The sequence below is a fragment of the Lycorma delicatula genome, chromosome 7 (genome assembly GCF_047948215.1).
Source record: "Lycorma delicatula isolate Av1 chromosome 7, ASM4794821v1, whole genome shotgun sequence".
Taxonomy (NCBI): domain Eukaryota; kingdom Metazoa; phylum Arthropoda; class Insecta; order Hemiptera; family Fulgoridae; genus Lycorma; species Lycorma delicatula.
The window spans coordinates 125,289,664-125,307,024 of NC_134461.1; positions in this window are offsets into that span (position 1 = coordinate 125,289,664).

A 17,361-nucleotide genomic window follows, 5' to 3' on the forward strand; every position below is an offset into this window, starting at 1 on the left:
CAGTGCACGGTAGGAGGACGGCGACTCTGTGTCTCCCTTGCCCTTGGAAATCAGTGCAAGAGGTGCGGTCTTCCATTGGGCGCTGGAAGCTGGCTTCCAGACATGCATTATACATGTGTAAAAGCAGACAGGACCTGCAACGCGCCACTACCTTGAGCACCTCGCCCGGTATGTCGTCGGGACAACGGGCTTTTCTGGCCTTCAGCGACCGTAGGACTCCCTCCAGTTCCTCCATCGAGAAAAGCGCAAAGTTGCCGAAGTCCCGCTAGGTACGAATAATAATAATGCCCCGAATAAATCCAATCCCAGGACCGTGCAATAATACTAAGCACACGTCCGGGACGGACAACGGTATTTTCGCTTATGTTAGGCAACGAGGAAATTGTCTTGCTGAGGAGCTCCCTGTCGACTACAATATTGGCGGTTCCGAGTTGGTTGCGGTTATGCTTCTCGATTTCGCTGTTTGTAGCGGGGGTGGAAGGCATGACCGTGATCTGTTTGCCGACTCTAGGCGAAGTGCGGACGGGGAGTGCCTATCCTTCTTCTCGGTTGTGGAGCCGGATTGAGGGTGGGCTGCTGTAAGCTTGCTCTGCCGAAGTCTCGCGCCGTTCAGCGTGAGTCAGTCACTTCGGTCCTTGACAGGGATTGACCAATGAGTAAGGGTATCGGAGCCCTTACTGCTACATGCTAGCCCTGGGTTGTCGGTATCGTGGGTCAGGCAGTACCCGATTCCCCGGCCCGGATTAATGTGTGGGAGGCGGCTGACAAGAGGATCTAAATCAGGATCAAAGATCTGAGGCACTCCCAACCGTCTCTCCGCCGCACCTTGTGGCATCATGACTAGCGTAAATAAAGATTTATGGAAACTACAACTTCCACAGCTTCCATGGCAGAAGGTGCACGTAAAGACCTTCGTCCTGGATAACCTCTTTCTTCGGAAGCGAAGAGGAGGAAAAGTGTCAAGTTCAGTGATAAAGAAGAATTCATAGTTCTAGAAAAGAAGGCTCGAACCAAGTTTCGACCTAAGAGTGGAGGACCTATTCCTAAATTTCTAATAATCAAGAAAAAGGAAGGTGGTATTTCTAAGATCAGCCCATTTGTGATAGCTCAAGGCATCAAGGAAGCAGCTGAAGGACTGGTTAAAGATACAAGAAAGACTGCGACGAGATTATTTGTTGAAACCGTCAAAGACATACAATCGTCACGATTATTAAAGGCAAAGAAGATTGAACTTATCGACGTGGAGGTTATGCCACACGGTACACTAAATATCTAAAGGAGCAGTTATGTGCAGAGATTTGCTTAACTGCACTGAAGATGAAATTGTTGATGAGCTTTACGGACAGGGGATTAAATGTCGACAACTGAACACTCGACGAAACGGAGAAGTCCTACCCTCCGCGTCGCATGTCCTAACGTTTAATAAACCCACATGTCAGGAAAAATATACGCAGAATTTCATATACTGGATGTGCATCCGTTCATCCCAACATCATTGTGGTGCTTCGGATGTCAAAAATTCGGACACATGACAGCGAGGTGCACGAGGAAACAGATTTGCACATGTAGCAACCCCTTGCTATCGGATCATCCGGGTAGGGATTCACCGAAATGTGTTAACTGTAATGGACAACATAGTGCAAGATCAAAAATCGTCAGAAATAAAAGGAGGAAATTGTGATACGGGAGGTAAAGACCGTTTAGAAGGTCAGTTATTTTGAAGGAACAAAAACGAGCATAGCAGAGTGCCAAAGGTGACGTCTTATGCACAGGTGCTGCTATTTCTGCAGCCACCTTCAAACCAAAGGCGTTGTAACAGAAATGGTGCCAGCCTTAGTGGAACGAATTATTGATTCGAAATTAGAAAATTAGAAATTGAAGAGTCGTTCAACTAGGGAAGCAGCCCATAGTCATCAAGAATAAAAGCAAACGTGACAAAACAAAAGTGCCCTACTCCACCGAAGAATGACCCTTCGACTAATTCAAAGGTGAAGCAAATTGAATCGAAAATGCAGAAGGAACCTGAAGTTAAAGTTCAGATAGAAAAAATCTCAATTCCGAGACTTGCTGATCTAAAAATACTGATTTTTGAAAAGGTAAATTTAGGAAAAACAACAATGGAAACTCCGAAAGTACGGAAAAATTTAGTTGAGAGAGTGGGACACTCGGCCGGTTTAGCGGACGTGCTCCGCTTTAACCTAGTCTAGTGGAGTTAGTGACCGCGAGACCCCCCAATCGCCGAGTTACTATCTTGTAACCCAGCCCCCAAGGGTCTGCATCCATGGTCTCTATTAGTTCTTGCCAGCAGCGTACCTTGCTCACGCTAACGGATGATGGCTCGACGGAACTGATTCTTTGCCGTCTTGTTCTTAGCTGACCTGGCGTTCGCGTCCGTGCGATTTCTTTCATGTTGCGCCGCTCGTCTTACTCGAAGACATTGTCGGCGCAACCCCGCAATCTCCGGTGTCCACCAGTACACGGGTCGCTTCTGGTGCCTCGGCTCCCCGTGGGGCATGGAGACGTCGCATGCAGAAGCGATCAGCGGCATGGTCGTAGCAACTACGGCTTCAGCGCCAACATCCCCCTAATGGTGATGTTTTCAGAGGCTACCACTCCTGAGGAGATCTTTCCTTCGAATCTTTTGTCGTCAATTTTAATGATGTATCTTTTCACCAGCCGTGGGTGGCCCGGGCGCTCCCGTGCATCATTACTCTAAACGAGATGTATTTCGATGTAATCCTCGAGGATTCTCCAGTCCTGGACAAGGGTAACCAACTCTTCAGAGGGGAGGGAAATATCGAGAATAATCTCCAAATATCCTGGATGGAGGAACGTCGTCATGATTCCTGTATTGAGGATCACGAATCCAGTACGTCCGCCATGTTCAGAATCTATTTATCTCTGGAGTCGGTATGCGCCATACTCCACTCCATCGCCCTGAAGTTGAAGTCCCCAGCTACCTACCAACAACCCACCGGCGGCAGCAAGGACCACATCCTCCAGCACGTAAACCTTCCGGCAGAAGTCTGCTATCAAGTCATCTGGGGTGAGCTAACAACTAAAATAACCTGCGCCGTGCCTCCGAACGTGGGCTCTGCTGCGATACGTAATCCATATCGCCGCAGTACCGAGCGAGTCCCGGAACCATTGGGAATTGTCACGGTCCCGGTACTGCTCGCTGATCATCAGCAAGTCAGCCTCCTTGACCCTGGTTAGCTGTAGCAGCAAGTCATTGGTTAGCCGGCTCATGTTGAGGTTGGCCTGCAGTAGAACATTGAACATTCTTATGAAGGGTCTCTTCGTCTATACCAGGGCTTCCCAGAAGACCTGACACTCCCTTGTTCCGGGTGCATGGGCCAGTTGCAGGGTGCTCACACATTTTCCTAGGCAGAGCATGCACTGAGAGGGCGCAGAACATTTCTTAGCCTTGTGCTCCCCTATCCCGCACTTATGATAAAGCTGGCTCCTGACAGGGCCCTTACATCCACGAACCAGATGCCCATAACTATGGCACCTGAAACACCAAGAATAATAATAATAATAATAGTTATTAAAAAAATGAAAAGTAACTTGAATTTTTTACATAAAAATTAATTTTTTGTTTAAAAATATTCCATCTAAATAAGTGAGAGAAACTCTTACAACAGGACCACTTTGTAGTTTCCTCTACAAAACAAAAATTACCAGAATTGTTTCAGATGGCATAAATCTTGAATAAACTTATAACAAAAATTTTAAATGTTAAAATTGTTGATTTCATTAGATTTATTACAGTAAAAATCTTTTTTCTGTCAAATATAACTTTTCCTCAATGTTTAAATCTCTTCAAAGGCAAGAGCTATGTTTCATTGATACAGATAAAGTGTTTTTAACTGTCATCATTATAAAGCTGTACTGTAGTTGATATTGTTAAAAAAAAATCAAATTAAAAAATAACATAGAAAATAAAATGTAAAAAACACTTATCAAGTACTGTGCAATTTTTATCTCTATAAATAAATGATTTTGAAATAATGATAACAATTCATTTGATTGAGTAGTAATACATGCAGGCAGTAAGTTGATATTTGTGTTATTGTAGACAATTCACCTTTATAATGATCTTCTATTCAAATTGTTGATTAATAATCCCTTGTATGCCACATCAGACAAAGCCACACCTCCATCTGCTACCAATAATAGACTGGGTAACAGAACAATAATGGCATATAATATATATATATATATATATATATATATATATATATATATATATATACTTGAACCTAAAATGTACCCTGCTTGTATATGAAGCTAAATAAATGAATAAACATCTTCAAACGTAATTATTCAATTAAGGTTGAATCTAAATCAAAAAATTTACTCCCAACTAGGGGTTCTGTAAAATGTACTAACCTGCAGCATCAATTGAATAAGAATGAGTGCAGATTACATCATAATTTTTAACTACCTTCTCAAACTTAATATTACAATTATGGTTAATTAAAAATTACGGTTTAACATAATTTTAGATAATTGCTTATAAAATTAACAAAATTATAAACCATTATATGTAAGATTTTAATTATTACTATTTTAGAGATATTGTTTCTTAAAACGTTATCAGGCAATCTAATTATTACAAGATCTTAATGATTTTTTTTTCAGTAATAGAAAAAGGTTACATCTATATTTGTAAAGTAATGTCACAATACTTTTTTATCTCTTTAAAAAAAAATCTCTTATGTTTTTAAAAAATAATTTTTACATCATTAGCTCCCAACAATACATCTATTTTGTGATGGGCACTTACATTTCACAATATTGCTACTTTTTGACCACTCCTAAATATTATATATTTCTTCAGTATAGAACCTAGCATAATCCTAATACATCAAAGATGGAGTATTTATGCATGAATTCAATAAGATGCAGAAAAGTCAAGGTTTTTATATTATTTAAATATTCATCGAGAGACTAATACTGTTTTTGTAAAAGAGATTCTTTTTAAGTATTTTTAAATACTTGGTTGGAAGATCATTTAAATGAATCGATATAATTTATCAAATAGATGGAAGCATAATAAGTTCCTTTCTTGCAAAAACCAGTTACTATGTTAAATTCCACAAAAACAGTTTTGCTTGTGGTTCAATAGTGGTAGATAATGTATTTTTTTTTTTTAAATATGTGACTCTTTTTTACAAAGATTGCACATTCGTAAACATAAACGCAGTGATAAGTTAACATTTTTTATTTTCTAAATATCAGTCAACATTATTAACCTTAGAATCATAACAAGTGGGTTGCCAGACTACACTATAAAATACAGGTTCTTTCCAGTAGGGGTGGGGTTATAGTACCTCATATTCTTATACATCCTTAGTGTTGTCACTGTCTATGACCTGCTAACTACTGGAAAATTTTCTATGTTTAGTCTGTGTAGTCTCAGGGACCAAACGTTATGAATAGTGTTGATTGTTTGTTATAGAACTGTCACAACCAATACAAGGAAGCAATAGTAATATATAGTATGATAATTGGTTTCTTTGATCAACTAGCAGCTATTCTGCTTGATTGATTTAAATTAACTACTGTCCAAATGTTAAAATAAAATATACCTGATATCCCAGCTGAAATGAAATTACGCAAGAAGAAGGATCCTCAATATTATGTTATGATAGTGCAAAAAGAATGGTTTAAAATTAAACAAAGCTAACAAAAAATACTCTTTATTTATTTGTTACTGACTACAATGAAAAAGAATTTATTAATGGCAGCAGTAAGCGAATTATAATCAAATTTTATAATGACACAAGGTGCTGTCAGCACATTTCATGAAATGTCTGCTGCTAAATCTTGTTCAACTAAGAGATAATCTCTCTGTACATTCAACAGTATTGTAAATAGTATTATAATTAGTTTTCATATATGATATATGGTCCATTAATCAATTAAAAATAAGAAGAAACTAATGTCAGGCAAAGATTTTGAAAAAGATATCAGTGTACAGCTAAAAAAAAATACACCTTTAAGAGAGACAAAAATATTAACAATCTCAAGGTCTATATTGCAATATTGAAGAAATTCTTGATATGATCACTAAAAATTAAAAAGATATTCCTAAAACATAAGCATCAAAAAATCTGTGCTTTTCATCTAGCAAAAGTAAGAAGAAGAATTTTGTGTTCACTAGTTGCAAAAAAAGTGCATTTATTAGTATAATCATTGAGGAATGCAGTGCATTGAATGCTGCAAAAAATAAAATCTAAAACTTTTTATGCTGTAAGATTATTATGAATAAAAAATTTTAATATTTTACTTTTTTCATTTTTTCAGAAGTCTGTCGACCACTCATTTGGATGTTTGGTATATAATATCATGCAGGCGAATCTTTATGAAATTTTTTCATGGCACAGTGAACAGTGAGTGCTACATACAGATAGTGTAACAATTTGTATAAATACTAAACCTGCAGGCCGCCGGCTAGAATACACATGATTTCAGCAGGACATTGCTACAGCTCATACAATCAACAACTCTATGACTTTCTTGGATCAGTTTTTTCAAGGACAAGTGGTTTTGAACGGGTTGTGTCCACCTTAGTCTCTGATTTACCTGCTCCTGTCTTTTTCTTATAGGGATACCTTAAGGATGCTGTTTACAAAAGTCATCCACACCATTTCCGAATTGCCGAGCGAAATTGAACGATGTGTCACTACAGTTCCTCAACAAATGTTACAACATGTGTTTAGAGCATGCAACATTGTATTCAATTTTGTGAATTGCATAATGGAGGCCACTTTCAACAACTATTGTAACCTACTCATTTTCCCATAAGATTGCATAACTTTTTGAACACCTACAGTAATAATGTTAACTATATAGTAAATAAAATTTTCAAAAATAGTTCTAGGGTTATAACAGGCCAACCCACCCGGTTGGTCTAGTGGTGAATGCATCGTCTAGTGCTGATTTGAAAATCAAGAGTTCCAACGTTCAAGTCCTAGTAAAGGCAGTTACTTTTATACGGATTTTAATACTAGATTGTGGATACCAGCGTTCTTTGGTGGTTGGGTTTCAATTAACCACACATCTCAGGAATGGTCGAACTGGACTGTACAAGACTACACTTCATTTACACTCATACATATCATCCTCATTCATCCTCTGAAGTATTATCTGAATGATAATTACCGGAGGCTAAACAGGAAAAGAAAGGGTTACATCAGGCCACTCATGTAAGACTGTTAAGTAACAGAAAATATTTAAGATATTTATGCTCATACATAGTTGCTCTTATTAAGAAATTACTATTCAAACATTAAAAAGGTAAAGCATAAGGTAAAAAATTTAACTTCTTTAGACATAAATCTCATTCAAAATATCCAGAACAGTACATTAGTTAGATTCTTTTCAGGCAATAATATTTTATGTGGAAAGAAACCATAAAATACAAGAAAAGAAATACAGAGGTAATGTTAATGGAAAGGGGTAGATACTAGTGCTTGTCACGTGCAAGTAACTTAGTTATAAGAAGAAAAAAGCGTTGTAACAAGATAGAAAATTCACTTACAAATACGAATAGCTGTGAGATATCTTATGAAATATATTGGACAGAATTGAAGAAAAAGAAAAACATAAATTGTTGCTTTTTATTGTGTCCTTAAAAAGAAATTCAATTATTTCTAAACAAAAAGAAATTTAATTTAGAAAAATATATAAAAGACAAAATTTTAGGTAAAAGAAAATATTAACTGTTCACAATATCTTCTTTTTTTTTTTTAATCCTATCTAAATAAAAAAAGTTAACTGCAGAAATCTCTCATATAATTATGTGTTTTAAAAAATATTCTCTCATGAAGATAATAGTTTTCTAGTATCCACATTTAATTTTAAAAAAACGTATTCCTGTTTTTCTTTATTATTTGAAGAAAGAATTTGTAAAATTAACAGCAACATATTGTTAGTTATTCCCTGAAAACTTGGTAGTATGTCAATCATAGCACAATAAGTTCAATAGTTTTTTAATAAAATATTATTTTTTATACATGCTGTTGTGGTAACAGTAGGTTTTACAGATTGTTTCTGATTGAATCAGGCTAGATTTATAACAGGCAAAATTAAATTCACTGGTTTAAATGCAACTGATCACAAATAAATGACAGACCACCTTTTTACTTACTCAAATGAACTAATTTAACTGACTAATCATATTAAAACAGATGCATTTTCACTGAAAGAAGTATGAAACCAGAGTAAATGGTTTTGTGGTTTTCTTTGTCTTTTTTTTTAAAATATGAACTGTTCTTTTTAAATCCTTAACAATATAATCATAATTTAAAATATAAATTATGAACCTAACTACAAATGCAGTAAACTAATAAATCACTTAATAAAAACAAAAAATACATAGACTGCAAAATGACAAATTTAACCACAGCATGAAATTTTATGCATAATAATTAAAAGTTATGAGCTCAACACAATAAAGAGTTATTTATTATACAAAGCGTGTATATTTTTAAAACATGAAATTTATTTACATGAGCTTAACAAAAGCTGTATTCTTAAATAAACACAGCACAGGTAAAATATACTAATTTACTAGATACTGAATAGCTTTTCTCACCGCTTGAAAATAATTGCCGCTTGAAAAGAATTAAATGTTAATCCTGAAAAGATATTTTGAAAGAATACTGCCAAGTATTTAGGAAGTACATTTACAATTTTCTATTATTATGTGAAGCTATTAATTTTTTAATTAAAATGAAGTAGAGTTTATTAAATATAATATGAAACGACGGACATATCCATTCACAACATTTCAAATGATCCAAACTCACATTTACTACATGCTTTAAACAAATATCATCCACAGATTATTCATCATGCTTATTACTCATTGAAAAAACAAAAAAAGAACATAATAAAAAAAACTTGGAGAAAATCAATTAAGAGATTGCAATACCTATAGCTTTCAGAACAAAAAACAAAACACACAAAAAAAGACACAATCCTCCTGGAATATGTAAACCAAACTGCTTCAAATATAATACGTTTAAAAATAGGCAAATGTGTAGTTTCCCTCTGTGGCACAAGTGGTTGCGTTTCAGCCTTTCATCTAGAGATCCTAGGTTTGAATCCCAGTCAGGTATCTCAAATAAATAATCATCCATCTCATCCTCTGAAGCGATATCTAATGGTGGTCCCAGAGGTTAAACAAAAAAAAGAAGAAAAAAATATGTAGCTTCAAAGAAACGTACAATGAGAACTTAATAGCACTCTATAAGTAAACAGAACCAATCAGCAATCAATATATACCAATCATCCATCAATGCAATTCACAAAGCCAATATTAACAACGTTGATATTTCACAGTAAAACAAGACACAGTTTCAAAGAACACAGTGAATACTTAAAAGATGTCCACGGTAATACTCAATCAGCATTTTCTAACCGCTTCTAGACACATTACTAATTTACCAGTATTGAAAACAATATATAATATTTTACACATATATACATACAAAAAGGACCAAGGCTTAACACACTTCAACAATATGAAATACATAAATATTTAAAAAACACACAATAATATTAAATTCAAAGTCAAGTATACACAATTCAAACACATATAAGTTTTAATCAAATTTTTGGTAAATGTACGCTTAATTATAAAAAAAGAATAGTAATAACATCAGGGGAGACTAGTGTGAAAATACCATCATCAATCACTGCAACTGAAAACACTTTGAAAGAAGATTTTTAAAACATTATATTAATTTGGTTTGGTTAGTTATTACAAGAGTTTATATTTTTAATTAATATCGATGCCAAAAATGATTATGAACAGGAACCCAGAAAATGTTTTTATAAATTATGTTAATTGAATTAAAATTAATAATTTCAAATAATTATTACTGTACAATTCGAATAACACACACATAATGAATTCATTCATGTATATATATATATATATATATATATATATATATATACTCATATATGAGCACAATGAGATACCTGTTTCATTTCATCCACATTCAACCACAAAAGACAAAAACAGAAATTAATTAACAGACACCACATTATATATTAAACAATAACAATAAATATTCATTAACTACGAATAAATCATGCAAAATATAAACAATAAAAAGGTTTTACTAATAGCTCTGCTGAACTGCAACAAGTAAAACTTAATTTATAAAATATGTAATCTTGTAAAAATATAATCTAACTTCCATTAATTTAAAATTTTGTATTAATTAAAATATTTTGATTTTAAAACTTACAATTTTTACTTTTAAAATGAATTTAAAAAAATGTAAAATTCTGAACTTAAATTCAGTTTTTTTGTGTAAGACAATTTGAAAATTGACAATACACATCTACTTTTTAGTAAACCAAATTATTTTTATTTTAGTGAAATGAAAAGGAAAATAAAATTATTGATTCTTAAATCACAAAACCAAAAACATTACTTTCATCTGTGCCACAAAATCAAAGTTGAATATTTTGATAGAAGATTAAAATAATTATTTTTTAATTAGTATCATAATTACATAGCACTACACTCAAACACAAGAAAATTACACCCATATATTTCTTGTTTTCTAAAATCACAGGATTTTATTATCAGTGATTTGATAATTGGTGTTCCATATGATGTAAATTAAAAAAAAAAAAATGAGTAAACTAAAATATACAATCTAATTTAAATTAATTCAACTCAAAGATTAAAAACACTAAAATTATTAATATAATTTATTTTAAGATTATTAAGACATCTAAAAAATGCAAATATCAAACACCAATCCTTTAACCACTCAAATTTACTTTTTGCTCGATGATTTCACCATATAAACTTTAAGCTTTTTCATGGGATGTGGAAATGAAAATTTTTAGTGTATGAAAAATTCCATGCCTGACCAAGATTTGAACCTGGGACCTATGAATGAAAGGCCGAGATGCTGCCCCTCCGCCATGAAGATTGGCGAGTAAATTATCTTGGCAAGATTAGATTATTTTAATTTACGAATTAAAATTATAGATTTTGTGGAAAATAAATAAATAATATTCTGTGATCAAAAAAATTTATACTTCAACCCAGGGGTGTTATTTGTCTATGTTTCTGTTCAAATCTTGGGTAGTACAGGACTGCATGTAGATTGTCTGGATCTGGGTTAAACACAAAATAACAGTGCATAGTATTTAAAATTATTTAAATAATTCTTTATACCTGACAACCAGGAAGTACTACACTCTAAGAAGCCTAAATTTATACTCCACTGGCATCGCAATTCTTTAGATAAGTAACTTTATTCAGACTTTCAAGAATAATAAATTCCATATCAGACTTACCAGGAAAAGTAAGGAGTGAAGTGGTTTCCTGCTACTTTCTTCACAATCCAAATAAATTGCATGTGAAGCCAATATTAAGTGTGTATAACCAATGAAAATTTAGGTAATATTCAGTCCTAATAGCAGTACTTTCACTCAATTCACCACAGGGACTGTCTGCATAGTCCTCGTCATTACTCTTGCAAAAAGCAGTTCTTATTCTATCTTTTATACCTCGAGTGCTTTATACACATGTCACAGCTATAAGACAGTCACTGGAACAGATAGTATGAAGCAATAAACTATTTTACCTCTTTTGATTGTGAAACGAATTGTTATATTCAATGCTCCAATTCAGTAGGGAAATAACAATTCTATAGTATACAAAATTAATTTTTTTAGTTTATGAATACTGAGATATAAATATTATATTATTGATATTTATGAAATATCAATATTATTATATATTATTGAAATCATGAACAATAAAAATTATAAATAAATAGAAGATTAATGAGTAAAATTTGTGTAGTATAAATTTATTACTTATCAAAAATAAAATAATAGTTGATAATCACATCGTAATATAAAGCACATTATTTCTATTTTGTTGGTTTATTTTTTAATGGGTAGTAATTACATGATCGTTAAAATGCCATATCCAATCCAAGAATCAAGACTGGGGCTTTAGCTGCTCTAGTCACTTGCTCTAGAACTAAGCTAAACAGATAACTTGGTTTTTTTTTTTATTTCATTAAATTTATCACAGTATAATTTTACTTACATGGCCTATGCTTTCATCTAGACATGAAATATTTTAGAAGTTTATGGTCACAATTAAATTATAAAAACTATATAAAAGTTTGTTTTTTTATGTATTAATTGTTAATCAATTATTCACATTAAACAACACTGAAATTGTTCTTCAGAAGATGTTAAGGATATAGTACAATTTTAAAAATTAATAGTATCTATCTTAAAAAAATCCACAAATATGAGGTCTAATTATTTATTTGATCTATGCTGTGTAGCTCATCTAAAATATTATTATAACCCTACCATGTATAACAATTTCATATTGTATTAATTTCATACTTCAATGATCCGCTACACACAACAGCCAAATCCACCAAAGATTTGGTGGATTTTTCATTTTATTTTTTATTTATTTATTTTATTCTTAGCAAATATTTAGTATTGATGAAATATAATTCAGTTTTAAATAGAACATACTCGTTATAGTTTCTTTTTAAAAGGCAATAAAAATTTTTTGACATCACTTAATGTTCTATGCTTATACATGTAGTAATCTACCAATTCAGTTCAGGTAAATCCAGATTATTCACCCTCCGGATTTCCAAAACTGATTCAGGTTCTCCATAAAGAATTGGGGGGATGTCTTTTGGGAAATTTCAATTGAAATATTGGAAGGCCTCCAGAGGAGGATGAAGTTTAAAACTGGCTTTTTTAATACTGAAAATACTTATAAGAATACAGTACATACCAATATATTTTGAAAGGGGCTTGAGTTCTGTCGATTCATGCAACTTTAGTAAGAGAGAGAGTGAGAAAAGGGCAAGGTGAAAGTGGTAGAGAGAGATATAAAAATACACCTGTCTGAATGGGTAGATTACTCCATTGTCCATCCACTTGATTTATTATGTAACTCATGTTCAAGGTAGTGAAACTTTTTCTTCCAAAAACGTTCTTCAGAGCTAGTTGTCAGATTATTTTTTTTATTTAGCACCGTTATTAATAAAGCCTATTTAAAAAAGGTTAGGAAACCTTTTAAGTTTGTAATAGAATAATATATTCAATCTACGTTGTGTTATTTCATTAGTATTTTTGTTTTTAACAAATTTATTTGATTTTAGATTTCATATTGTTGAGATTTTGGTGGTTACTTGCTATTTATTAAATTTTCAAGTTGTGATTAATATCACTGTAGGTGTGTCCTGTTTCTATGAGGTGATTTGTAAAATTTTAATCTATTGTTGTACGAACTCCCTGTATATGTTCTTTGTACTTATGGGTAAATGTGCATCCAATCTGTCTGATATAATATTTATACTGCAATCATTACACTTCAGTTTACATACTTCTGGGTTAATGTGCTTACCAATATTGCATTATTAACATTTTTGTATTTTTTTATTGTTTTAAAAGTAATACCTTCTTTTCAGAAAAGGATGTTATGGTGATATGTTGTGTGCTGTTTGTGTACAATGAAGTTGTGAGTTGTGTGTTTGTGTTTTATATTGTAATGACTAAGGTAAGGGTACCACTAATTGACCATGTACCAGTAGTTGACCATTTCTCACGAAAACAAAGAAAATAAGGTTTCAGTAGGTCACAGCTTGTTGCAAATTAAATTGGCAGACACGTTCTGCTATCTGGTGTCTAAGTTGTAAACTTCCTGATCACAATGCATTGTCGGTAACAGTGGTGATTTTTTGTTGTTGTATGGTTTCAGGATATACTATATTATGTTAGTTTTCTTGTCTGTTTTGCTAAGAATCGAAGACTAATCGAAGTGAAAAATTACAACCTGTGAAAGTTTTATTGGGTAAGTTTACATTTAATTCATACTCTTAACATCTAATTATCATATTACATCATAAGTTTCTAAAATATAACCTCTCTTTGGCCTGTTTTAAGGGGTGGTCAACTACTAAATGCTTTATGATGGTTGACCTAGAAATTGACCGGGGTGGTCAATTTCTGAATATTCTGACTGTAATTAATTTACTGTTGATAATGTATTAGCAAGTCAACCAACTGTATAAAAGTGTTCTGCACTGACTTGTATTGACAAAATTTGCTTCATTTCAGTAGTTGGCCCCATGGTCAACTACTGATGCATGCTACGGTCAACTTTTGAAACGAAGTTTCAAAAGGTGACCATAGACATGATGCACACACTCATGTCTTTATTACATAAGATAGGCTTTGTTATAACTTAACTTATGCTGTTGTTTATTTTTCAGGTGTGAAGAGCAAACAAGAAAAGTGAGATGCCTGGAACCAAGGGTTCCTTTCTCAATTATCGGGAAGATGCAATGATGGCTACAGTCGAAGATGTTCGTCTGCACAAAACAGCTATTCAGATGGCTGCAAAGAAATTTGGAGTCCCAAGGACAACCCTCAAGTATAAAGTAGAAGATAAGTCACCGATTGACAGGAAAATGGGACCTCCTTTCATTCTAAGCCAAGAAGAAGATGCTGAAATATGTAGATGGGTAAAGAAAATGGCTTTGGCTGGTTTTCCTGTGACAGTAGATGACTTAGCATTAGTGTGGAGAAGTGTGTCAGAGATGCAGGACGTCCGAACCCTTTTAATGATGGTAAACCAGGAAGAACTTGAATTAAGAGCTTTCTCTGAGAAACCCGACTATTTCAAGAAGGATTTCTCAAAATCTGACCGTTTCACGAGCAGGTATCACAAGTGACAATATATTTACTTGGTTTTCGGAAGTACATTCTTACTTAAAAGAACATAATTATGACACAATTTTAGATGACTCGTCTCGCATATTTAATTACAATGAAACTGCATTTTTTCCTTAACCCAAAGGGTCCAAAAGCGCTTGCAAAAAAAGGTGACAAAGCTTTTCAGTTGTCATCCGAAACATGGTCTGGAAATCCACTAGATTTTACTCAATATTACCCTGGTAAAATAATTAGTGTCGCAGACAATTCAGCAACTGTGTCATCTATGGCGAAATGTGGCTGCTTATGGAAGTGGCTGGAGAGACCTGATATTCTTGATTACCAATGGAGATAATCGGTTTCCCACATCAACGAGCCAATAAAAGTCAGCAAGACTCGCAATGTTTACTCTGTTCTAGAGTTAGATTTTCTGTGGAATTATTAAATATTGTTTTGACACATGTTTATTAAATTGCTCATTTTTGTATCTTTTACTTGAAAATAAATTATTTCAATTATTAATTTATATTTAGTGTATTTTATTACAAATTTTTCAGTTTTTGTATTTTTAAATAAAGTAGACAGTTGCTAAAATTATTTCTAACTTTTACATTTCATTAATACATTGTTATTGTCCCTTCAATTCACAATTACAGATGCAGTAAACTACTGACGCAAAATATGATCAACTACTAATTTTATCAATTTTTCGTGTGGTCAACTACTGAAACAAAAACTTCAGTTTGCAAATAAATTTATTTAATTTCTACATAATAATAATTATAAATAATATTATCTGTTCCTTATTAGCAGTGTAAGTAAATATCTTTCAGCCCCCACCACAATATTTTAAGTTGAAATAAGGGGTGACCATATTATTATTGTTCAACACTCCCCTTAAATTGTCAATTACCAGTACTTTTACCTTAATGTATGTTGTGTCACTAGATGCATATTAATAATATTCACTAGATGCATAAGGAACTGTAGTTAGCTCCAAGTTAGTCTTTGGCAGAAAAAGTTACATTAATTTGAAAGTTAATTTTTAATAATTAAGTTATTTAATAATTAAAAAAAGGGTTTTTGTACTTGAAATTTAAATTTGAATTAAAAACTTTCACTAATTTTAAATTAAATTTTTTATGCGTGTTTTTATATATTTCTTTTTTCATTTTACTTATTCTTATTTTATTTATTATTAAATGTTATGAAATATATTTATTATGTATATTATTTCATATGATAGATGAAAAAATTTGCAAAAATGTAAAAATTACAATTAATGTTTAAAATTAGCCCTCTATCTAGTAACAAAGGGTTTGGTGTGGCAACTGAAACTGCCAGAAAAATATATCTTCTCAATTTGGGATCAGGATGTAAATAAATAATACAGCGTAAATTTGTAGTAATGAAATTCTTTGGAACAAATTATTATTAACAGATTAATCACGCCAACTAACAATAATTATATTCTACTACAAAGAAAAACTTAACAGGAAAATAGAAAGATAATTTTTTAAAAAGTAGTAATTTTTTTAAATGCTAAATAAATGGAAATTTTACAAGTTTAAACTTATTTTATAATACTGAAACAATTAAAAAAGAAAAAAATTACAATAAAGATTATGGTAATAGAAAAAATAAAATATAAACACTTTACAACATTTTCTAACGTGGAAAAATAGTGTTTATCTATAGATAATGACAAAATAGCATATTATTAAATTATTATACGTTAAAAATGGCTATTTACATTTACATTTAATGACAATAATAAACATATTTTTAAAAATTGATTGCAATAAAAATAAAATAACAGTAAAAAACAATTTTTACATAATTGCACTTGATAATTTTTCAAAAAATTCTTATAAAATTAGTATTAATATACTAGTATGGTCCGGAATACGACCAAACGACTGTGACAATTATCAATTATAATTCTATAAATAGTGTGCTACCAAATATCTAAGACGCATACGTTTAGTTTGTTTGTGGCTATCGAATAAAGCAAATAAGTATTTAAATTTTCTGAAAAATGGGTAAAATTGAAGTTCGAGCTATTATAAGTACTTTATTTAAAAAGTTTAACCCGGACGTTCATTAAACTCTGTTAAAATGACATCAACCTGTTAAAAACCCTAAAAAATTAAGAAGACTAACAAAATAAAAAATATTTTCAAATCGTCTAAGAACAAATAATTTTTCCTTTATAAAATCATTAAAAATTGTTATTTGTTTTATGGTTTTAACAGACTGATGTTAATGGGTATTAGAGGAATTGTTAATAAGTGATTCTCGACACATTTACCGAATAGAATTCAATCGGTTGGAATATGTCGGTTTACTAAGGACAGGTAAATTATCGCATGGAGTTCCACAGAGATGTGTGCTTGGTCTACTCCTATTTGTTACATATATGAACGACTTTTGCAATGGAAAATTTAAAGATGAAGTTGTTATTTGCAGATGATATGGTAATCTGCTATTGATAAATTAGTACGAAGCAATTACATAGTAATATTGTCAATGATCTCAGATATATAAGGATTTGGCTATCGTTGAAATAGATTTCAATTTAAACGATTCTTTCCCGTCGTTTTCGACGAT